A 23,251-nucleotide genomic window follows, 5' to 3' on the forward strand; every position below is an offset into this window, starting at 1 on the left:
GTGGTTGTCACGTTCGCCTCACACGAAAGGTCCCCAGTTCGAAACTGGGCAGAAACAAGTGTTTAACAAGTTTTTAACCTAAGCATTTTTCTTCAATGGCTCTATTTTATGAAAGTGCCTCCTACATTGGTTGGTGTCTGGTACAGTTTCTAAGAAGTTTCTGTAGTGTAGTGGTTATCACGTTTGCCTTACACGCAAAAGGTCCCCAGTTCGAAACTGAGCAGAAACAAGTGTTTTTAACCTAAGCATTTTTCTTTAATGGCTCTATTTTATGAAAGTGCCTCCTACATTGGTTAGTGTCTGGTACAGATTCTAAGACGTTAGAAACTGGGCAGAAACAAGTGTTTTTAACCTAAGCATTTCTCTTCAATGACTCTGTTTTTAGAAAGTGCCTCCTACATTGGTTGGTGTCTGGTATAGTTTCTAAGAAGTTTCTGTTGTGTAGTGGTTATCACGTTCGCCTAACACGTGAAAGGTCCCCAGTTCGAAACTGGGCAGAAACAATGGATTTTTAGCTAAGCATTTTCATGCAATGGCTCTTTTTTAAGAAAGTGCCTCCTACATTGGTTGGTGTCTGGTATAGTTTCTGAGAAGTTTCTGTAGTTTAGTGGTTATCACGTCGCCTAACACGCAAAAGGTCCCCAGTTTGAAACTGGGCAGAAACAATGGATTTTTAGCTAAGCATTTTCATGCAATAGCTCTTTTTTTAGAAAGTGCCTCCTACATTGGATGGGGTCTGGCTTAGTTTCTAAGATGGTAGAAACTGGACAGAAACAAGTGTTTTTAACCTAAGCATTTTTCTTCAATGACTCTGTTTTTAGAAAGTGCCTCCTACATTGGATGGTGTCTGGCTTAGTTTCTAAGAACTTTCTGTAGTGTAGTGGTTATCACATTCGCCTAACACGCGAAAGGTCCCCAGTTCGAAACTGGGCAGAAACAATGGATTTTTAGCTAAGCATTTTCATGCAATGGCTCTTTTTTTAGAAGGTGCCTCCTACATTGGATGGTGTCTGGCTTAATTTCTAAGACGTTTCTGTAGTGTAGTGGTTATCACGTTCGCCTCACACGCGAAAGGTCCCCAGTTCGAAACTGGGTAGAAACAATGTATTTTTAGCTAAGCATTTTCATGCAATGGCTCTTTTTTTAGAAAGTGCCTCCTACATTGGATGGTGTCTTGCTTAGTTTCTAAGACGTTAGAAACTGGGCAGAAACAAGTGTTTTTAACCTAAGCATTTTCCTTCAATGACTCTGTTTTTAGAAAGTGCCTCCTACATTGGTTGGTGTCTGGTATAGTTTCTTAGAAGTTTCTATCGTGTAGTTGTTATCATGTTCGCCTAACACGCAAAAGGTCCCCAATTCGAAACTGGGCAGAAACAATGAATTTTTAGGTAAGCATTTTAATTAATTTTCTTTTTTTTAACACAAGTGCCTCCTACATTTTTAAGATGTTTCTGTAGTGTAGTGGTTGTCACGTTCGCCTCACACGAAAGGTCCCCAGTTCGAAACTGGGCAGAAACACGTGTTTAACAAGTTTTTAACCTAAGCATTTTTCTTCAATGGCTCTATTTTATGAAAGTGCCTCCTACATTGGTTGGTGTCTGGTACAGTTTCTAAGAAGTTTCTGTAGTGTAGTGGTTATCACGTTTGCCTTACACGCAAAAGGTCCCCAGTTCGAAACTGAGCAGAAACAAGTGTTTTTAACCTAAGCATTTTTCTTCAATGACTCTGTTTTTAGAAAGTGCCTCCTACATTGGTTGGTGTCTGGCGCAGTTTCTAAGAAGTTTCTGTAGTGTAGTAGTTATCACGTTCGCCTCACACGCGAAAGGTCCCCAGTTCGAAACTGTGCAGAAACAATGTATTTTTAGCTAAGCATTTTCATGCAATGGTTTTTTTTTTAGAAAGTGCCTTCTACATTGGATGGTGTTTGGCTTAGTTTCTAAGATGGTAGAAACTGGACAGAAACAAGTGTTTTTAACCTAAGCATTTTTCTTCAATGGCTCTATTTTATGAAAGTGACTCCTACATTGGATGGTGTCTGGCTTAGTTTCTAAGACGTTTCTGTAGTGTAGTGGTTATCACGTTCGCCTCACACGCAAATGGTCCCCAGTTCGAAACTGGGCAGAAACAATGGATTTTTAGCTAAGCATTTTCATGCAATGGCTCTTTTTTTAGAAAGTGCCTCCTATATTGGATGGTGTCTGGCTTAGTTTCTAAGACGTTAGAAACTGGGCAGAAACAAGTGTTTTTAACCTAAGCATTTTTCTTCAATGACTCTGTTTTTATAAAGTGCCTCCTACATTGGTTGGTGTCTGGTTTAGTTTCTAAGACGTTAGAAACTGGGCAGAAACAAGTGTTTTTAACCTAAGCATTTTTCTTCAATGACTCTGTTTTTAGAAAGTGCCTCCTACATTGGTTGGTGTCTGGTATAGTTTCTAAGAAGTTTCTGTCGTGTAGTGGTTATCACGTTCGCCTAACACGCGAAAGGTCCCCAGTTCGAAACTGTGCAGAAACAATGGATTTTTAGCTATGCATTTTCATGCAATGGCTCTTTTTTTAGAAAGTGCCTCCTACATTGGTTGGTGTCTGGTATAGTTTCTGAGAAGTTTCTGTAGTTTAGTGGTTATCACGTCGCCTAACACGCAAAAGGTCCCCAGTTCGAAACTGGGCAGAAACAATGGATTTTTAGCTAAGCATTTACATGCAATAGCTCTTTTTTTAGAAAGTGCCTCCTACATTGGATGGTGTCTGGCTTAGTTTCTAAGATGGTAGAAACTGGACAGAAACAAGTGTTTTTAACCTAAGCATTTTTCTTCAATGACTCTGTTTTTAGAAAGTGCCTCCTACATTGGTTGGTGTCTGGTATAGTTTCTGAGAAGTTTCTTTAGTGTAGTGGTTATCACGTCGCCTAACACGCGAAAGGTCCCCAGTTCGAAACTGGGCAGAAAAAATGGGATTATAGCTAAGCATTTTAATGCAATGGTCCATTTTTTAGACAGTGCCTCCTACATTGGATGGTGTCTGGCTTAGTTTCTAAGACGGTAGAAACTTGGCAGAAACAAGTGTTTTTAACCTAAGCATTTTTCTTCAATGACTCTGTTTTTTGAAAGTGCCTCCTACATTGGATGGTGTCTGGCTTAGTTTCTAAGAAGTTTCTGTAGTGTAGTGGTTATCACATTCGCCTAACACGCGAAAGGTCCCCAGTTCGAAACTGGGCAGAAACAATGGATTTTTAGCTAAGCATTTTCATGCAATGGCTCTTTTTTTAGAAAGTGCCTCCTACATTGGATGGTGTCTGGCTTAGTTTATAAGACGTTTCTGTAGTGTAGTGTTTATCACGTTCGCCTCACACGCAAAAGGTCCCCAGTTCAAAACTGGGCAGAAACAATGGCTTTTTAGCTAAGCATTTTCATGCAATGGCTCTTTTTTTAGAAAGTGCCTCCTATATTGGATGGTGTCTGGCTTAGTTTCTAAGACGTTAGAAACTGGGCAGAAACAAGTGTTTTTAACTTAAGCATTTTTCTTCAATGACTCTGTTTTTAGAAAGTGCCTCCTACTTTGGTTGGTGTCTGGTTTAGTTTCTAAGACGTTAGAAACTGGGCAGAAACAAGTGTTTTTAACCTAAGCATTTTTCTTCAATGACTCTGTTTTTAGAAAGTGCCTCCTACATTGGTTGGTGTCTGGTATAGTTTCTAAGAAGTTTCTGTCGTGTAGTGGTTATCACGTTCGCCTAACACGCGAAAGGTCCCCAGTTCGAAACTGGGCAGAAACAATGGATTTTTAGCTAAGCATTTTCATGCAATGGCTCTTTTTTTAGAAAGTGCCTCCTACATTGGTTGGTGTCTGGTATAGCTTCTGAGAAGTTTCTGTAGTTTAGTGGTTATCACGTCGCCTAACACGCAAAAGGTCCCCAGTTCGAAACTGGGCAGAAACAATGGATTTTTAGCTAAGCATTTTCATGCAATAGCTCTTTTTTTAGAAAGTGCCTCCTACATTGGATGGTGTCTGGCTTAGTTTCTAAGATGGTAGAAACTGGACAGAAACAAGTGTTTTTAACCTAAGCATTTTTCTTCAATGACTCTGTTTTTAGAAAGTGCCTCCTACGTTGGTTGGTGTCTGGTATAGTTTCTGAGAAGTTTCTGTAGTGTAGTGGTTATCACGTTGCCTAACACGCGAAAGGTCCCCAGTTCGAAACTGGGCAGAAAAAATGGGATTATAGCTAAGCATTTTAATGCAATGGTCCATTTTTTAGACAGTGCCTCCTACATTGGATGGTGTCTGGCTTAGTTTCTAAGACGGTAGAAACTTGGCAGAAACAAGTGTTTTTAACCTAAGCATTTTTCTTCAATGACTCTGTTTTTTGAAAGTGCCTCCTACATTGGATGGTGTCTGGCTTAATTTCTAAGAACTTTCTGTAGTGTAGTGGTTATCACATTCGCCTAACACGCGAAAGGTCCCCAGTTCGAAACTGGGCAGAAACAATGGATTTTTAGCTAAGCATTTTCATGCAATGGCTCTTTTTTTAGAAAGTGCCTCCTACATTGGATGGTGTCTGGCTTAGTTTCTAAGACGTTTCTGTAGTGTAGTGGTTATCACATTCGCCTCACACGCGAAAGGTCCCCAGTTCGAAACTGGGTAGAAACAATGTATTTTTGGTACTTGTGAGTTATCTGGACGCCCGATTTTTTGATTGTATGCCTTAAGTTAAGGCATACAATCAGATACGATGCGATGCGATGCGATATCGCATCGCATCGCATGCGACCATCGGATGCGATGACCCGATTTTTCCATAGGAATCAATGTTAAAATGATTCCTATGGAAAAAGGGGTCCTTTTCATACCCCTACTATCCAAGTGGGCATGGAGTTGGATATAAACCTGTGGCGAGCGTAGCGAGCCACCGAGCCCGAAGCGTGGCGAGCGAAGCGAGCCCCGCGAGGGGACGGTATTCCGTGTCCCCTCGCGGGGCTCGCTACGCTCGCCACGCTTCGGGCTCGGTGGCTCGCTACGCTCGCCACAGGTTTATATCCAACTCCATGCCCACTTGGATAGTAGGGGTATGAAAAGGACCCCTTTTTCCCATTGAATTCCATGTTAAAATGGACTCAGTCCATTTTAACATTGATTCCTATGGAAAAATCGGGTCATCGCATCGCATCGCATCGCATCCGATGGTCGCATGCGATGCGATGCGATGTGCCCGATCCGACCCGATTTTGAAATCGGGCGTCCGGATAACTCACAAGTACCGTATTTGGTACTCTTTACCTAGAACGGCGCCCGTCGCGGGCATCGCGGGTACATTTATGGCTACCCGCGACGCGACCGACGCGATGCCCGCGATTTTCCCATTGAAAACCATGTTAAACCTGAAAAATCGCGTCGGTCGCGTCGCGGCCGGCCATAAATGTACCCGCGATGCCCGCGACGCGATGCCCGCGATTTCCCATAGGGAACAATGTTAAAAGGCAGATTGACCGCGATTTTACCGTTAAATGCCTCAATGACCGCGATTTTGACATAGGAAACAATGTTAAATGGGCCACAGAGCCCAAATAGTCCCCCTGAAGTCTTAAATGGCCCCCAAAATTTTTAACGCCACCCCACGATCAACGTGAACCCGAAGCGTGGCGAGCGCAGCGAGCCCCGCGAGGGGCGGCGGTACGCGTCCTACGACCTTTTCATGCCCTACTATCCACGTCGGCGTGGAGTTGAGAATAGAATAGTGTGGCGAGCGCAGCGAGCCACCGAGCCCGAAGCGTGGCGAGCGCAGCGAGCCCCGCGAGGGGACGCGGATACCTTCACAGGTAAACGCGTCCCCTCGCGGGCTTCACAGGTGTCCGTGGCGACGCGGACACCTGTGAAGCCCGCGAAGGGACGCGTTTACCTGTGAAGGTATCCGCGTCCCCTCGCGGGGCTCGCTGCGCTCGCCACGCTTCGGGCTCGGTGGCTCGCTGCGCTCGCCACACTATTCTATTCTCAACTCCACGCCGACGTGGATAGTAGGGCATGAAAAGGTCGTAGGACGCGTACCGCCGCCCCTCGCGGGCTCGCTGCGCTCGCCACGCTTCGGGTTCACGTTGATCGTGGGGTGGCGTTAAAAATTGTGGGGGCCATTTAACAATTCAGGGGGACTATTAGGGCTCTGTGGACCATTTAACATTGTTTCCTATGTAAAAATCGCGGGCATTGAGGCATTTAACGCTAAAATCGCGGTCAATCTGCCTTTTTAACATTGTTCCCTATGGGAAAATCGCGGTAATCGCGGGTACCCGATTTTGATGTACCCGCGATTTACCCGCGATTACCGCGATTGCCGCGATTTTACCCGCGATCCCGCGATTTCAATCGTGGGCGCCGTTCTAGGTAAAGAGTACCCCGTATTTTTAGCTAAGCATTTTCATGCAATGGCTCTTTTTTTAGAAAGTGCCTCCTACATTGGATGGTGTCTTGCTTAGTTTCTAAGACGTTAGAAACTGGGCAGAAACAAGTGTTTTTAACCTAAGCATTTTTCTTCAATGACTCTGTTTTTAGAAAGTGCCTCCTACATTGGTTGGTGTCTGGTATAGTTTCTTAGAAGTTTCTATCGTGTAGTTGTTATCATGTTCGCCTAACACGCAAAAGGTCCCCAATTCGAAACTGGGCAGAAACAATGAATTTTTAGGTAAGCATTTTAATTAATTTGCTTTTTTTTAACACAAGTGCCTCCTACATTTTTAAGATGTTTCTGTAGTGTAGTGGTTGTCACGTTCGCCTCACACGAAAGGTCCCCAGTTCGAAACTGGGCAGAAACAAGTGTTTAACAAGTTTTTAACCTAAGCATTTTTCTTCAATGGCTCTATTTTATGAAAGTGCCTCCTACATTGGTTGGTGTCTGGTACAGTTTCTAAGAAGTTTCTGTAGTGTAGTGGTTATCACGTTTGCCTTACACGCAAAAGGTCCCCAGTTCGAAACTGAGCAGAAACAAGTGTTTTTAACCTAAGCATTTTTCTTTAATGGCTCTATTTTATGAAAGTGCCTCCTACATTGGTTGGTGTCTGGTACAGTTTCTAAGAAGTTTCTGTAGTGTAGTGGTTATCACGTTTGCCTTACACGCAAAAGGTCCCCAGTTCGAAACTGAGCAGAAACAAGTGTTTTTAACCTAAGCATTTTTCTTTAATGGCTCTATTTTATGAAAGTGCCTCCTACATTGGTTGGTGTCTGGTACAGATTCTAAGACGTTAGAAACTGGGCAGAAACAAGTGTTTTTAACCTAAGCATTTTTCTTCAATGACTCTGTTTTTAGAAAGTGCCTCCTACATTGGTTGGTGTCTGGTACAGTTTCTAAGAAGTTTCTGTAGTGTAGTAGTTATCACGTTCGCCTCACACGCGAAAGGTCCCCAGTTCGAAACTGGGCAGAAACAATGTATTTTTAGCTAAGCATTTTCATGCAATGGCTCTTTTTTTAGAAAGTGCCTTCTACATTGGATGGTGTTTGGCTTAGTTTCTAAGATGGTAGAAACTGGACAGAAACAAGTGTTTTTAACCTAAGCATTTTTCTTCAATGGCTCTATTTTATGAAAGTGACTCCTACATTGGTTGGTGTCTGGTATAGTTTCTAAGAAGTTTCTGTAGTGTAGTGGTTATCACGTTCGCCTCACACGCAAATGGTCCCCAGTTCGAAACTGGGCAGAAACAATGGATTTTTAGCTAAGCATTTTCATGCAATGGCTCTTTTTTTAGAAAGTGCCTCCTATATTGGATGGTGTCTGGCTTAGTTTCTAAGATGGTAGAAACTGGGCAGAAACAAGTGTTTTTAACTTAAGCATTTTTCTTCAATGACTGTTTTTATAAAGTGCCTCCTACATTGGTTGGTGTCTGGTACAGATTCTAAGACGTTAGAAACTGGGCAGAAACAAGTGTTTTTAACCTAAGCATTTTTCTTCAATGACTCTGTTTTTAGAAAGTGCCTCCTACATTGGTTGGTGTCTGGTGCAGTTTCTAAGAAGTTTCTGTAGTGTAGTGGTTATCACGTTCGCCTCACACGCAAATGGTCCCCAGTTTGAAACTGGGCAGAAACAAGTGTTTTTAACCTAAGCATTTTTCTTCAAAGGCTCTATTTTATGAAAGTGCCTCCTACATTGGTTGGTGTCTGGTACAGTTTCTAAGAAGTTTCTGTAGTGTAGTAGTTATCACGTTCGCCTCACACGCGAAAGGTCCCCAGTTTGAAACTGGGCAGAAACAATGTATTTTTAGCTAAGCATTTTCATGCAATGGCTCTTTTTTTAGAAAGTGCCTTCTACATTGGATGGTGTTTGGCTTAGTTTCTAAGATGGTAGAAACTGGACAGAAACAAGTGTTTTTAACCTAAGCATTTTTCTTCAATGGCTCTATTTTATGAAAGTGACTCCTACATTGGTTGGTGTCTGGTATAGTTTCTAAGAAGTTTCTGTAGTGTAGTGGTTATCACGTTCGCCTCACACGCAAATGGTCCCCAGCTCGAAACTGGGCAGAAACAATGTATTTTTAGCTAAGCATTTTCATGCAATGGCTCTTTTTTTAGAAAGTGCCTTCTACATTGGATGGTGTTTGGCTTAGTTTCTAAGATGGTAGAAACTGGACAGAAACAAGTGTTTTTAACCTAAGCATTTTTCTTCAATGGCTCTATTTTATGAAAGTGACTCCTACATTGGTTGGTGTCTGGTATAGTTTCTAAGAAGTTTCTGTAGTGTAGTGGTTATCACGTTCGCCTCACACGCAAATGGTCCCCAGTTCGAAACTGGGCAGAAACAATGGATTTTTAGCTAAGCATTTTCATGCAATGGCTCTTTTTTTAGAAAGTGCCTCCTATATTGGATGGTGACTGGCTTAGTTTCTAAGATGGTAGAAACTGGGCAGAAACAAGTGTTTTTAACTTAAGCATTTTTCTTCAATGACTGTTTTTATAAAGTGCCTCCTACATTGGTTGGTGTCTGGTACAGATTCTAAGACGTTAGAAACTGGGCAGAAACAAGTGTTTTTAACCTAAGCATTTTTCTTCAATGACTCTGTTTTTAGAAAGTGCCTCCTACATTGGTTGGTGTCTGGTGCAGTTTCTAAGAAGTTTCTGTAGTGTAGTGGTTATCACGTTCGCCTCACACGCAAATGGTCCCCAGTTCAAAACTGGGCAGAAACAATGTATTTTTAGCTAAGCATTTTCATGCAATGGCTCTTTTTTTAGAAAGTGCCTTCTACATTGGATGGTGTTTGGCTTAGTTTCTAAGATGGTAGAAACTGGACAGAAACAAGTGTTTTTAACCTAAGCATTTTTCTTCAATGGCTCTATTTTATGAAAGTGACTCCTACATTGGTTGGTGTCTGGTATAGTTTCTAAGAAGTTTCTGTAGTGTAGTGGTTAACACGTTCGCCTCACACGCAAATGGTCCCCAGTTCGAAACTGGGCAGAAACAATGGATTTTTAGCTAAGCATTTTCATGCAATGGCTCTTTTTTTAGAAAGTGCCTCCTATATTGGATGGTGTCTGGCTTAGTTTCTAAGATGGTAGAAACTGGGCAGAAACAAGTGTTTTTAACTTAAGCATTTTTCTTCAATGACTGTTTTTATAAAGTGCCTCCTACATTGGTTGGTGTCTGGTACAGATTCTAAGACGTTAGAAACTGGGCAGAAACAAGTGTTTTTAACCTAAGCATTTTTCTTCAATGACTCTGTTTTTAGAAAGTGCCTCCTACATTGGTTGGTGTCTGGTGCAGTTTCTAAGAAGTTTCTGTAGTGTAGTGGTTATCACGTTCGCCTCACACGCAAATGGTCCCCAGTTCGAAACTGGGCAGAAACAATTGTTTTTAACCTAAGCATTTTTCTTCAAAGGCTCTATTTTATGAAAGTGCCTCCTACATTGGTTGGTGTCTGGTACAGTTTCTAAGAAGTTTCTGTAGTGTAGTAGTTATCACGTTCGCCTCACACGCGAAAGGTCCCTAGTTCGAAACTGGGCCGAAACAATGTATTTTTAGCTAAGCATTTTCATGCAATGGCTCTTTTTTTAGAAAGTGCCTTCTACATTGGATGGTGTTTGGCTTAGTTTCTAAGATGGTAGAAACTGGACAGAAACAAGTGTTTTTAACCTAAGCATTTTTCTTCAATGGCTCTATTTTATGAAAGTGACTCCTACATTGGTTGGTGTCTGGTATAGTTTCTAAGAAGTTTCTGTAGTGTAGTGGTTAACACGTTCGCCTCACACGCAAATGGTCCCCAGTTCGAAACTGGGCAGAAACAATGGATTTTTAGCTAAGCATTTTCATGCAATTGCTCTTTTTTTAGAAAGTGCCTCCTATATTGGATGGTGTCTGGCTTAGTTTCTAAGATGGTAGAAACTGGGCAGAAACAAGTGTTTTTAACTTAAGCATTTTTCTTCAATGACTCTGTTTTTAGAAAGTGCCTCCTACATTGGTTGGTGTCTGTCATAGTTTCTGAGAAGTTTCTGTAGTGTAGTGGTTATCACGTCGCCTAACACGCGAAAGGTCCCCAGTTCGAAACTGGGCAGAAAAAATGGGATTATAGCTAAGCATTTTAATGCAATGGTCCATTTTTTAGACAGTGCCTCCTACATTGGATGGTGTCTGGCTTAGTTTCTAAAACGGTAGAAACTGGGCAGAAACAAGTGTTTTTAACCTAAGCATTTATCTTCAATGACTCTGTTTTTAGAAAGTGCCTCCTACATTGGTTGGTGTCTGGTATAGTTTCCGAGAAGTTTCTGTAGTGTAGTGGTTATCACGTTCGCCTAACACGCAAAAGGTCCCCAGTTCGAAACTGGGCAGAAATAATGGATTTTTAGCTAAGCATTTTCATGCAATGGCCCTTTTTTTAGACAGTGCCTCCTACATTGGTTGGTGTCTAGTATAATTTCTGAGAAGTTTCTGTAGTGTAGTGCTTATCACGTTCGCCTCACACGCGAAAGGTCCCCAGTTTGAAACTGGGCAGAAACAAGTGTTTTTAACCTAAGCATTTTTCTTCAATGGCTCTATTTTATGAAAGTGACTCCTACATTGGTTGGTGTCTAGTATAGTTTCTGGGAAGTTTCTGTAGTGTAGTGGTCATCACATTCGCCTCACACGCGAAAGGTCCCCAGTTCGAAACTGGGCAGAAACAATGGATTTTTAGCTAAGCATTTTAATGCAATGGCCCTTTTTTTAGACAGTGCCTCCTACATTGGATGGTGTCTGGCTTAGTTTCTAAGATGGTAGAAACTGGGCAGAAACAAGTGTTTTTAACCTAAGCATTTTTCTTCAATGACTCTGTTTTTAGAAAGTGCCTCCTACATTGGTTGGTGTCTGGTATAGTTTCTAAGACGTTTCTGTAGTGTAGTGGTTATCACGTTCGCCTTACACGCGAAAGGTCTCCAGTTTGAAACTGGGCAGAAACAAGTGTTTTTAACCTAAGCATTTTTCTTCAATGACTCTGTTTTTAGAAAGTGCCTCCTACATTGGTTGGTATCTGGTATAGTTTCCGAGAAGTTTCTGTAGTGTAGTGGTTATCACGTTCGCCTAACACGCGAAAGGTCCCCAGTTCGAAACTGGGCAGAAACAATGGATTTTTAGCTAAGCATTTTCATGCAATGGCTCTTTTTTTAGAAAGTGCCTCCTACATTGTATGGTATCTGGTATAGTTTCCGAGAAGTTTCTGTAGTGTAGTGGTTATCACGTTCGCCTAACACGCGAAAGGTCCCCAGTTCGAAACTGGGCAGAAACAATGGATTTTTAGCTAAGCATTTTAATGCAATGGCCCTTATTTTAGACAGTGCCTCCTACATTGGATGGTGTCTGGCTTTGTTTCTAAGATGGTAGAAACTGGGCAGAAACAAGTGTTTTTAACCTAAGCATTTTTCTTCAATGACTCTGTTTTTAGAAAGTGCCTCCTACATTGGTTGGTGTCTGGTATAGTTTCTAAGACGTTTCTGTAGTGTAGTGGTTATCATGTTCGCCTTACACGCGAAAGGTCCCCAGTTTGAAACTGGGCAGAAACAAGTGTTTTTAACCTAAGCATTTTTCTTCAATGACTCTGTTTTTAGAAAGTGCCTCCTACATTGGTTGGTATCTGGTATAGTTTGCGAGAAGTTTCTGTAGTGTAGTGGTTATCACGTTCGCCTAACACGCGAAAGGTCCCCAGTTCGAAACTGGGCAGAAACAATGGATTTTTAGCTAAGCATTTTCATGCAATGGCTCTTTTTTTAGAAAGTGCCTCCTACATTGGTTGGTATCTGGTATAGTTTCCGAGAAGTTTTTTTAGTGTAGTGGTTATCACGTTCGCCTAACACGCGAAAGGTCCCCAGTTCGAAACTGGGCAGAAACAATGGATTTTTAGCTAAGCATTTTAATGCAATGGCCCTTTTTTTAGACAGTGCCTCCTACATTGGATGGTGTCTGGCTTTGTTTCTAAGATGGTAGAAACTGGGCAGAAACAAGTGTTTTTAACCTAAGCATTTTTCTTCAATGACTCTGTTTTTAGAAAGTGCCTCCTACATTGGTTGGTGTCTGGTATAGTTTCGGAGAAGTTTCTGTAGTGTAGTGGTTATCACGTTCGCCTAACACGTGAAAGGTCCCCAGTTCGAAACTGGGCAGAAACAATGGATTTTTAGCTAAGCATTTTCATGCAATGGCTCTTTTTTTAGAAAGTGCCTCCTACATTGGATGGTGTCTGGCGTAGTTTCTAAGACGTTTCTGTAGTGTAGTGGTTATCACGTTCGCCTTACACGCGAAAGGTCCCCAGTTCGAAACTGGGCAGAAACAAGTGTTTTTAACCTAAGCATTTTTCTTCAATGGCTCTATTTTTTTTTTTATAAATCTGTTTATTAGTTTTCGACATTATAACAAAATGACACACACATACAAATACACGTATACATATATATATATATATATATATATATATATATATGGACCTTAAAGGGCCGATCTTTCAACAGATTATAAATGCAATAAAAGTGACCATTTGCCATGTACATAGTGTTATACAATCTGTTGCCTTATAGTATATAAACTTCTGTTGGTCTATAGCTATAATATCTCTTCTCTTCCAGCTAATTATAAACCATGTGATATTTAATCTCTACAGCCCATACAATTCCAAGCTATGATAGAGAACGAATAACATACATCCACAGAAAGGGGTCTGCCACACGCCTCTCCTTGGATAGAAAATGGAGGAATATGGAGGGAGGGAAAAGGGTTCTATTGGGAGAGCAACAGACAAATATCCAAGCTCCTCTCTCTATTTTTCTTAGTCCTTCCTTTTTCCCCTATTATCCCATTCCATTTTCCCTGTTATTCGGTCCCTTTATTATTAACCAATCTTCCTGGGTGTTTTCACTTTTCCCCTCCCAGCATCCATTAAGACCCGGTCAAAAATACAAACACAGATTAGACATTAACATAACACTACAATACAATGATTGGGGAAGGGGGGTGGGGGAGGGAGGGCAGGGATGGGGGGGGGGGGTAGGTGTCTCTTTGGTCCAGACTATTCTTCTCACATAGGTTCCGCTGTTTCCAATTAGGATCTCCCTATACTTATGGTCGCATCAAATTATAGTGTTATGGAATTCTGCCCACGGCGTCCATATTTCCCTAAACAAGTCTAAATTCTCCTCTACTAGTCCTGCTAAGTATTCCATTTGATATAGGTGCCACACCGTCTCTTTAATTATTGCCATGGATGGGACCCTGTTTGATTTCCAATAAGAGGCTATTTTTATTTTTGCGGCACTCAATATAAACCATATAAGTTTTTGGGATGATGTTTTGATCCCCGGAATTTTAAGAGGGAGCAAGACATATTCGGGGGACTTAGGAGTCTCTATATTTGTAATTTGTTTGATTAAGTCAAAAACTAGTGTCCAAGTTTGTTGGATTTGTGGGCATGTCCCAAAGATATGTAATAAAGCGCCTTTATGCCCACATCCACGCCAACAAAGGTCGTTGGTCCCGCTATATATGCGACTTAGTCTACTTGGAGTCAGGTACCACCGGGAATATATCTTAAAAGAGTTTTCTCTATAGCGGATTGACTGGGATACTGATATCAAATTTTTTCTAATCCTCACCCAATCTTCCAGGGCTAGTTGTTTACCAAGCTCCAACTCCCATGCCAGTTCCTGTGGAAGGCGCTCCTGTTTACTATAATTTAGTAATATTTGGTACACAGATGAAATAATACCCTTAAATGATGACCTTTTCAAACACAGTGTTTCCACTATCGTGTTGACTTGGTTCTTTCTCGCCTGTTGTGAGTGGGATAGGAAACTATTTATCTGGCAGTATTGGTAGATACTTCTAGGTGAAATATCAAATTTTAGTAATATTTCTGCAAACTGCAGAAGTCTACCTGACATTTCTAATTCGTTTAGGAATAATATATTAGTTTTTGACCAATTTTTCTTAAAGGATAATTCCCTACTTACTGGAAATTGGGGGTTATCCCACATTGGTAAAAGAGCATTGGGTGTATTTATAATCTTATATTCTTTAGTTATTTTATCCCACATGGACAGGGAGAATTCAATTACCGGATGGACTTTTTCCCTAATAGGTCTGCTTTTTTTGGAATCCAGAGCAGTGTGGATATAGTTGACATGTTCGCTAATTGTGCCTCTAGTTTGACCCATCTATGTGTTTCTTTGTTTGAATGCCACATCACCAATTGTGAAATTTGAGCTGCATAGAAATAAAGTTTAAAATTAGGGACTCCTAGCCCACCTTCCCTAGTGCCATTCTGCAAAGTCTTAAACCGCACCCGTGGTCTTTTCCCAGACCATAAGAAGTGGGATGAAAGACTCTGCAGGTTTTTAAAGGTCATGGGGGGGATTCTGACAGGGAGGGCTTGGAATACGTATAATAAGCGTGGAAGGACGTTCATCTTCAAGACGTTAGCTCTTCCTGTCCACGAGATATGGATTCTGGTCCAGCTCTTCATGTCATTTGCGATCTCATTCAGTAATCTAGGATAGTTGGCATCATATAATTTATGATAATTTTTTGTAATATTAATGCCCAAATATCTTAGATAACCGCTTCTCCACTTACATGAGAAGGCGGAGGCCAGGTTTTCCCTTAAACTAGGAGGAAGGTGGATGTCCAGGATTTCGGTTTTTGCTGAATTTATCTTAAAGTTCGAGATTTCCCCAAATTCTAAGGACGTCTCGAACACTTTATTCGCTGACTTCAGTGGGTCCGATAGCGTCAACAAGATATCATCCGCGTATAACGCGATCTTGTATTCTTCTGAACCAATCCTGATACCTCCAATTTCCTTTTCGTTTCTAATTTTGGCCGCCAGCGGTTCAATCATGAGTGCGAAGATCATAGGCGACAGTGGACACCCTTGTCTAGTACCGTTATTAATTCTAAAGGGAGATGATCTATTGCCGTTTATCGACACCGCCGCCATAGGATTTTTATATAATGCTTGTATACCCTGTAAAAAACGCCCACGAATTCCAAATCTAGGGAGCAGCAGGTCCATATACCTCCATGAGACCCTATCAAAGGCCTTCTCGGCGTCTAGGCCCATGACAAGGGCTGGTGTTTGTGTTGTATTAATAACTGAAATAGTATCCACTACTCGTCTAATATTTTCAAAGGCTTGTCTGTTAGGGATAAACCCCACCTGATCTGGGTGCACTAGTGAGTCTATGACTTTAGCCAACCGATTTGCCATAACTTTGGCAAAAAGTTTAAGGTCAGTATTAAGCAAAGAGATAGGACGGTAGTTGCTACATAGTGTGGGGTCCCGGTCTGGCTTAGGGATCACTATTATTTCGGCGAGTGTTGTCGCCTGATCCAAGGGATGTCCCTCTAATATCGAATCAAAGAACATTTTAATCTGTGGGGCCAAAATTTTACAGAATTTTTTATAATATATGGCTGAAAATCCATCGGGGCCCGGGGCCGAAGCATTTTTTAGTGTTTTAATGGTGGCTTCAATTTCCATTAGTGAAATTGGAGCCTCTAAAATTTCAATTTGGGACTCCGTTAAGGACGGTAAATTGCAAGACTCCATAAACTCCTTAAATCTCTCTTCTGTTTCTGCTTTACTAAGTACATTGGGGATATTATATAAATTATAATAATAATCTCTAAATATCTGCGATATTCCCCGAGGGTCATAAATGGGGTTATTTTTAGTGTCTTTTATGGAGTATATGCGGTCTCTTTGTCTGCGCTTTCGAATCCGATAAGCTAACAGCGCATCCGCTTTATCTCCTTTTGAGTAATACTTATACTGCAGCCACTTCATTGTTTTGGCTGTTTTTTCTGAATAAAGCAGAAACAGTTGATTTTTCAGAGCCAATAATTTACTTAGTAGTCTATGATTGGGATTTTGCTGATGTCTAGCAGTTAGAGTGAAATTTGTTGTTCAAGTTCTTTTATTAGTTTCTCGTCTTTTACTTTTTGCGCTTTAGTTAATTTAATTAGATGGCCTCTAATTACCGCCTTGTGAGCCTCCCAGATTATTGCTACAGGAGTGTCTTCCGTATTATTAAATTTAAAATATTCATTTAGTGACCCTTCCAAGGCCCCAATGTAGTCTTGTTTAGTAAGCAATGACGGGTTCAGTCTCCATTTGAAGCTCGATGTTTCTATGTTATTTGATCTTATTGAAATGAACACCGCCATATGGTCTGTCCAGACCACAGGGACTGTCCATGCTTTAACTAGGTCCCCCACTGTCTGAGCATCTACAAAAAAAAATCCAATCTAGAGTAAACTTTATGCGGGATCGAATAGTGGGTATATGTACGTTCATTGGGGTATAGTGTCCTCCATGCGTCATATAAGTTATTTGCCTTTAAATTTTCATTTAACCTTTTAGATTCTTTACTAATTAATAAGCTATGTGGGTTCGGGGCTTGTCTGTCCCATTTGGGGTCCAAAATGGCATTAAAGTCCCCCCCTATAATTATTTTCCCTTTTGCCCTTTTATTAAGCTGTCTAAAAAAATCGCTATGAAGGCTCCCTTGTTCGCCATTTGGGGCATACACCGAGGCAAGTGTGATCAACTTATTAGCTACTGATAAGACCAAGATGTTATATCGCCCTTTCGGGTCTGAATAGGAGTGCTCGATTTTATAAGCTAATGTTTTATGCAATAAAATTGCTGTTCCTTTTTTTTTTTTTTTTAAAGTTGAATAAAATGCCTCAGGGTATTGCCTCAAAGCCAGGGTGGGGTGATCATTTAAGAAATGGGTTTCTTGTAACAGAATGATCTTTATATTTTGCTTTCTGAAATATTGAGCTGCCATCGCTCTTTTTCGTGGAGAATTAAGCCCGTTAACGTTTAAAGACATTATATTCAACGTCATGGAGGGTGCCATCTTTGGTCTCTATTGGTAAGCTGACTCTTTTCATCTATAGTCTGGGTCTGGAGACACCTATGGAGGGGACGGGAAACATATAAGACATTACACAACATAAAACATAAACCTCTTGATGCGAATTTTCGCATCCCTTCTGACCGTTAATCGTAACTAAACGGTAGCCCCACTCTATCCTAACGGAGGTCCTATCTGCTCTAGACAGACCTTCGTGTAGCCTGGGGTTAGGGGGGGGGAGGGGGGGGGAGGAAATCTATCCGGGTTAGTCAAACGATCAATAAGATCTACCCTCCATTATTTTCAATTCATCTGTGCCTTTACTCATGATCCTGAAACAATTTAATGTTAGTACAGATGATAAATTCAATTACCTATTAAAATAATAATGCAGTAGTGGGGAGGGAAAAAAAAAAAAGAAAGAGAGAGAAAAAAAAAAAAAAAAAACACTCCCAATATATTATTTCACCCTAATATCTAAAGTGCTATGTGCCAAAGATATATTAATCGTTTAAAATCCTTTAATATCTGTACCAGATCCAATCTAATAAGTCTAGTTTATTTAATTTTCTGCGTGTCCAGTGCGAGCTAATAGAGGACCTTTGGAAGAAAAGATAAAAAATATTTGTCCAATATAAAGTGGATAAAAATTTACTATACGTGTATGAGGGTCTCTCAGTGGCCCATTCCCCAGGTTTATGTGTGTTTACTCGATCTCTAAGTGCTACCTTAACTTATTCCCATCTAGCCGCTACAAAGCGGAACGCCAACAAGACAAAAAAAAAAAATAAAGAGAAAAAAGGGGGGAGGAAGAAGGGGGGAGAAATAACACAGTTATAAATAATAACTTAAATATAAAGCCTCAGGGGGTTCGACAATTCTTCTACCAGGAATCTCAAGGCTATTTCTGCGACCACTCCGCTCTAGGCGGTCTTTCCGCAGTAGCTCTTGTTCTGTCAGCTTTAGAGATCTCCAACTCTAACCCAGAGCCTAGCCCCATCTCCTTGAGGGTGGCCAGGCCTGAGTCCGGGTCTTTTAAGGTGAACCTTTTACCATTGTGGGAAAAATGTAGAGCAAATGGAAACCCCCATCTATACATTATTTTCTGCTCTCTCAGGGCTCTAGTTATAGTTCCCATCTCTCTTCTTTTTCTCAAAGTGGAGGGGGCCAAGTCCTGAAAGATCTGTATAGCAGAGTCTTTGTAATTTATCAAAGGGGTTGTTCTAGATGTATCCAAGATTCTTGTCTTGATATGATCATAGTGCAATCGTGTGACAATGTCTCTGGCGGTTGATCCATGTTTGGGGTTGCCCTGAGCGTTCTATGCGCCCTGTCTAGTGTTAGCTCTTCTTCCTTGCATCCTGGTAGGATCTGGTGGAAAAGTCCTTTAAGATAGGTGGGCAGGGTCTGATTATCAATTGCTTCCGGGACATTTCGGATTCTCAAGTTTTGCCTCCTAGACCTGTTCTCGAGGTCCTCAATATGGTCTTTTAGCGAGTTTATTTCTAGTTTTGTCTCTTTTAATTCTTGAGAAAGAGTTTGCTGAAAGTGACAAATTTCGTCTGATTTTTGCTCTATGGCGTCTATTCGTGACCCCAAAGATGTCAACTCTCCCTTCAGTTCTGAGACTGCCGCCTTCAGTTCTGTTTTAAATGAGTTAGTAATCTTCTGCATGAGTACCTCAAATGGGTCCGATTCGACCAACTGCGATGAGTCGGACCGTGAAATTGAGCTAGAAGGGCTCGCTGCTAAGTGTGGCGAGGATGGTAGTTGGGGAGTTTGTTTACTGTTTTTTTTTGTCCCAAAAAAGGCGGCTTGCTCTTGTGGCGGGTTCTTTCGATTTTTGCCTGCCATTTTAACCATTTAAACACAAAAAAGCCCTTTCGTCTGATCCTGATGTCTTTCTTTTTTTTTTCTTTTCTTCCTTTTTCTCCCTTATAACTATTCTCTCCCCCTTTTCCTTCCTTTACTATTCTTCACCACCTTCCGCCACACAAAAAAAAAAAAAAAAAAGATCTCTCTCCTCCTCCTGCCCACTCTTATTTCTGGAGGGATATCTGGAGTTGCATTTTTAATTGATCATGTTTTCTCCCAATATTTTTGGTGTTTGAGTCATGCCGCTTTTAGGCCCTCTGACCCCGCAAAGTTTACTGTCCTACTTGTCTCTCTTGTCTTGGATGGGCAATCTAGCCTTAATCTGGGCCAGGTCCCCAATTGCTGATCTTACAAGCCAGACACTTATATGAAGAGAGCACCCAAAAACTCCACACAGAGCGGGCCTTTATGGTCTATGATTTTTCGGGGTTTTTGGTTTTTTTTTTGCTCTAACCTCTCTCTTCCCTTTTATATTACCCCTTGAATGGTGTGAAACTAAGCCCTTTCCTCTGTGGTTTTATCCTAACATGGATTACCTTCTGATCTTTTTTTCTTCAGAGGTGTGGGGTGTGATGAGCAATCCACAAATTTTTACAGATATGAAAGTCTTACCGCACCCTTGGGGTTGGTCTGATCCGTGTGGAGGCAATGCCAGGTTTCTTCCTTCCTTCCCCTGCTCTGTCCCCACCTCAATCCGCAGCACTCAGGCAAGCCGGGCACTCGACTCCGAGGTTTAATGGACAATGGGGGAGTTGTGTTTTCTTTTTTATTTTTTTTCTTGCAGTTTTCCTTCCCCTCTCCTTTCTTTATGCAGGTGCTCGTTTCTCCTCCTTCTGCGAAGTCCCACTCGCGCTGCACACTTGACTCAGGGGCAGGAAGGTGGAAAAGATGACAATCTGTTCGGGGCTCTCTATCTGAGCTGCAGGGCTCCCTTATTTTCAGGCTTCACTGAAGCTTCGTAAGTCACGATCTGTCGGGACCGGCTGCAGGGGGGGAGCCGTCTCTGCTGCTGAGTACTGTGAGGTGCTGTATTGCTCAGCACTCTGCTATGCTTCCGATGTGGCAGCGACACGCGAGGATGGCTTCCACCGCTTCCTCACTGTATTCTGGTCAGGTTCGTTTGTGGGAGTCTTTTTCTCTTTCTGGCGTTACTATCTCAACCCGCAGCGGTCGACTTACGCCAAGCACCCGGCTCTGAGACAGCTGGCCAGTTCGGCGGTGTACTGCTAGTTTCTGCGGTATGCACTCCCGGCAGACTGTGCCTCTCCTTTCCGGCTCGAGGACCTTGCACGGGACGCCACGATCCAGCGTTTCACTGCAGCGTGCGTCCGTGCGGCTTCCTCTTCCGGTCCCTCTCAATGGCTCTATTTTATAAAAGTGACTCCTACATTGGTTGGTGTCTTGTATAGTTTCTTAGAAGTTTCTGTAGTGTAGTGGTTATCACGTTCGCCTCACACGCGAAAGGTCCCCAGTTTGAAACTGGGCAGAAACAATGGATTTTTAGCTAAGCATTTTCATGCAATGGCTCTTTTTTTAGAAAGTGCCTCCTACATTGGATGGTGTCTGGCGTAGTTTCTAAGACGTTTCTGTAGTGTAGTGGTTATCACGTTCGCCTTACACGCAAAAGGTCCACAGTTCGAAACTGGGCAGAAACAAGTGTTTTTAACCTAAGCATTTTTCTTCAATGGCTCTATTTTATGAAAGTGACTCCTACATTGGTTGGTGTCTAGTATAGTTTCTGAGAAGTTTCTGTAGTGTAGTGGTTATCACGTTCGCCTTACACGCGAAAGGTCCCCAGTTCGAAACTGGGCAGAAACAAGTGTTTTTAACCTAAGCATTTTTCTTCAATGGCTCTATTTTATGAAAGTGACTCCTACATTGGTTGGTGTCTTGTATAGTTTCTGAGAAGTTTCTGTAGTGTAGTGGTTATCACGTTCGCCTAACACGTGAAAGGTCCCCAGTTCGAAACTGGGCAGAAACAATGGATTTTTAGCTAAGCATTTTAATGCAATGGCCCTTTTTTTAGACAGTGCCTCCTACATTGGATGGTGTCTGGCTTAGTTTCTAAGACGGTAGAAACTGGGCAGAAACAAGTGTTTTTAACCTAAGCATTTTTCTTCAATGACTCTGTTTTTAGAAAGTGCCTCCTACATTGGTTGGTGTCTGGTATAGTTTCCGAGAAGTTTCTGTAGTGTAGTGGTTATCACGTTCGCCTAACACGCGAAAGGTCCCCAGTTCGAAACTGGGCAGAAACAATGGATTTTTAGCTAAGCATTTTCATGCAATGGCTCATTTTTTAGAGAGTGCCTCCTACATTGGATGGTGTCTGGCATAGTCTCTAAGACGTTTCTGTAGTGTAGTGGTTATCACGTTCGCCTTACACGCGAAAGGTCCCCAGTTCGAAACTGGGCAGAAACAAGTGTTTTTAACCTAAGCATTTTTCTTCAATGGCTCTATTTTATGAAAGTGACTCCTACATTGGTTGGTGTCTAGTATAGTTTCTGAGAAGTTTCTGTAGTGTAGTGGTTATCACGTTCGCCTCACACGCGAAAGGTCCCCAGTTCGAAACTGGGCAGAAACAATGGATTTTTAGCTAAGCATTTTCATGCAATGGCTCTTTTTTTAGAAAGTGCCTCCTACATAGGATGGTGTCTGGCTTAGTTTCTATGGCGTTTCTGTAGTGTAGTGGTTATCATGTTCGCCTTACACGCGAAAGGTCCCCAGTTCGAAACTGGGCAGAAACAAGTGTTTTTAACCTAAGCATTTTTCTTCAATGACTCTGTTTTTAGAAAGTGCCTCCTACATTGGTTGGTGTCTGGTATAGTTTCCGAGAAGTTTCTGTAGTGTAGTGGTTATCACGTTCGCCTAACACGCACAAGTTCCCCAGTTCGACACTGGGCAGAAACAATGGATTTTTAGCTAAGCATTTTAATGCAATGGCCCTTTTTTTAGACAGTGCCTCCTACATTGGATGGTGTCTGGCTTAGTTTCTAAGACGGTAGAAACTGGGCAGAAACAAGTGTTTTTAACCTAAGCATTTTTCTTCAATGACTCTGTTTTTAGAAAGTGCCTCCTACATTGGTTGGTGTCTGGTATAGTTTACGAGAAGTTTCTGTAGTGTAGTGGTTATCACGTTCGCCTAACACGTGAAAGGTCCCCAGTTCGAAACTGGGCAGAAACAATGGATTTTAAGCTAAGCATTTTCATGCAATGGCTCTTTTTTTAGAAAGTGCCTCCTACATTGGATGGTGTCTGGCTTAGTTTCTAAGACGGTAGAAACTGGGCAGAAACAAGTGTTTTTAACCTAAGCATTTTTCTTAAAAACTCTATTTTATGAAAGTGACTCCTACATTGGTTGGTGTCTAGAATAGTTTCTGAGAAGTTTCTGTAGTGTAGTGGTTATCACGTACGCCTCACACGCGAAAGGTCCCCAGTTCGAAACTGGGCAGAAACAATGGATTTTTAGCTAAGCATTTTCATGCAATGGCTCTTTTTTTAGAAAGTGCCTCCTACATTGGATGGTGTCTGGCTTAGTTTATAAAACGGTAGAAACTGGGCAGAAACAAGTGTTTTTAACCTAAGCATTTATCTTCAATGACTCTGTTTTTAGAAAGTGCCTCCTACATTGGTTGGTGTCTGGTATAGTTTCCGAGAAGTTTCTGTAGTGTAGTGGTTATCACGTTCGCCTAACACGCGAAAGGTCCCCAGTTCGAAACTGGGCAAAACAATGGATTTTTAGCTAAGCATTTTCATGCAATGGCTCTTTTTTTAGAAAGTGCCTCCTACATTGGATGGTGTCTAGTATAGTTTCTGAGAAGTTTCTGTAGTGTAGTGCTTATCACGTTCGCCTCACGAGCGAAAGGTCCCCAGTTAGAAACTGGGCAGAAACAATGGATTTTTAGCTAAGCATTTTCATGCAATGGCTCTTTTTTTAGAAAGTGCCTTCTACATTGGATGGTGTCTAGTATAGTTTCTGAGAAGTTTCTGTAGTGTAGTGCTTATCACGTTCGCCTCACGAGCGAAAGGTCCCCAGTTCGA

The 23,251-nt window shown here is 41.7% G+C and overlaps 17 non-coding genes across 17 annotated transcripts; all 17 read left to right on the forward strand.

Moving 5' to 3' along the window:
• The first annotated feature begins 1,029 nt into the window (after positions 1 to 1,029).
• Positions 1,030 to 1,102, forward strand: TRNAV-CAC (transfer RNA valine (anticodon CAC)). Its single transcript has one exon. It is a non-coding gene; the product is annotated as a tRNA-Val (tRNA).
• Positions 1,103 to 3,148: 2,046 nt separating this feature from the next.
• On the forward strand, positions 3,149 to 3,221 carry TRNAV-AAC (transfer RNA valine (anticodon AAC)). The gene has a single exon. It is a non-coding gene; the product is annotated as a tRNA-Val (tRNA).
• Positions 3,222 to 4,568: 1,347 nt separating this feature from the next.
• Positions 4,569 to 4,641, forward strand: TRNAV-CAC (transfer RNA valine (anticodon CAC)). The gene has a single exon. It is a non-coding gene; the product is annotated as a tRNA-Val (tRNA).
• Positions 4,642 to 11,048: 6,407 nt separating this feature from the next.
• Positions 11,049 to 11,121, forward strand: TRNAV-CAC (transfer RNA valine (anticodon CAC)). Its single transcript has one exon. It is a non-coding gene; the product is annotated as a tRNA-Val (tRNA).
• Positions 11,122 to 11,485: 364 nt separating this feature from the next.
• On the forward strand, positions 11,486 to 11,558 carry TRNAV-AAC (transfer RNA valine (anticodon AAC)). The gene has a single exon. It is a non-coding gene; the product is annotated as a tRNA-Val (tRNA).
• A 90-nt stretch (positions 11,559 to 11,648) lies between these two features.
• On the forward strand, positions 11,649 to 11,721 carry TRNAV-AAC (transfer RNA valine (anticodon AAC)). Its single transcript has one exon. It is a non-coding gene; the product is annotated as a tRNA-Val (tRNA).
• Positions 11,722 to 12,085: 364 nt separating this feature from the next.
• On the forward strand, positions 12,086 to 12,158 carry TRNAV-AAC (transfer RNA valine (anticodon AAC)). The gene has a single exon. It is a non-coding gene; the product is annotated as a tRNA-Val (tRNA).
• Positions 12,159 to 12,522: 364 nt separating this feature from the next.
• TRNAV-AAC (transfer RNA valine (anticodon AAC)) lies at positions 12,523 to 12,595 on the forward strand. Its single transcript has one exon. It is a non-coding gene; the product is annotated as a tRNA-Val (tRNA).
• Positions 12,596 to 12,685: 90 nt separating this feature from the next.
• On the forward strand, positions 12,686 to 12,758 carry TRNAV-UAC (transfer RNA valine (anticodon UAC)). Its single transcript has one exon. It is a non-coding gene; the product is annotated as a tRNA-Val (tRNA).
• A 7,874-nt stretch (positions 12,759 to 20,632) lies between these two features.
• Positions 20,633 to 20,705, forward strand: TRNAV-CAC (transfer RNA valine (anticodon CAC)). The gene has a single exon. It is a non-coding gene; the product is annotated as a tRNA-Val (tRNA).
• Positions 20,706 to 20,958: 253 nt separating this feature from the next.
• Positions 20,959 to 21,031, forward strand: TRNAV-UAC (transfer RNA valine (anticodon UAC)). Its single transcript has one exon. It is a non-coding gene; the product is annotated as a tRNA-Val (tRNA).
• A 90-nt stretch (positions 21,032 to 21,121) lies between these two features.
• TRNAV-AAC (transfer RNA valine (anticodon AAC)) lies at positions 21,122 to 21,194 on the forward strand. Its single transcript has one exon. It is a non-coding gene; the product is annotated as a tRNA-Val (tRNA).
• A 201-nt stretch (positions 21,195 to 21,395) lies between these two features.
• On the forward strand, positions 21,396 to 21,468 carry TRNAV-AAC (transfer RNA valine (anticodon AAC)). The gene has a single exon. It is a non-coding gene; the product is annotated as a tRNA-Val (tRNA).
• Positions 21,469 to 21,558: 90 nt separating this feature from the next.
• Positions 21,559 to 21,631, forward strand: TRNAV-UAC (transfer RNA valine (anticodon UAC)). The gene has a single exon. It is a non-coding gene; the product is annotated as a tRNA-Val (tRNA).
• A 90-nt stretch (positions 21,632 to 21,721) lies between these two features.
• TRNAV-CAC (transfer RNA valine (anticodon CAC)) lies at positions 21,722 to 21,794 on the forward strand. The gene has a single exon. It is a non-coding gene; the product is annotated as a tRNA-Val (tRNA).
• Positions 21,795 to 21,884: 90 nt separating this feature from the next.
• TRNAV-UAC (transfer RNA valine (anticodon UAC)) lies at positions 21,885 to 21,957 on the forward strand. Its single transcript has one exon. It is a non-coding gene; the product is annotated as a tRNA-Val (tRNA).
• Positions 21,958 to 22,321: 364 nt separating this feature from the next.
• On the forward strand, positions 22,322 to 22,394 carry TRNAV-AAC (transfer RNA valine (anticodon AAC)). Its single transcript has one exon. It is a non-coding gene; the product is annotated as a tRNA-Val (tRNA).
• Positions 22,395 to 23,251: the final 857 nt, after the last annotated feature.

The sequence above is a fragment of the Crinia signifera genome, chromosome 3 (assembly GCF_055691185.1).
Source record: "Crinia signifera chromosome 3, ASM5569118v1, whole genome shotgun sequence".
Classification (NCBI taxonomy): Eukaryota; Metazoa; Chordata; class Amphibia; order Anura; family Myobatrachidae; genus Crinia; species Crinia signifera.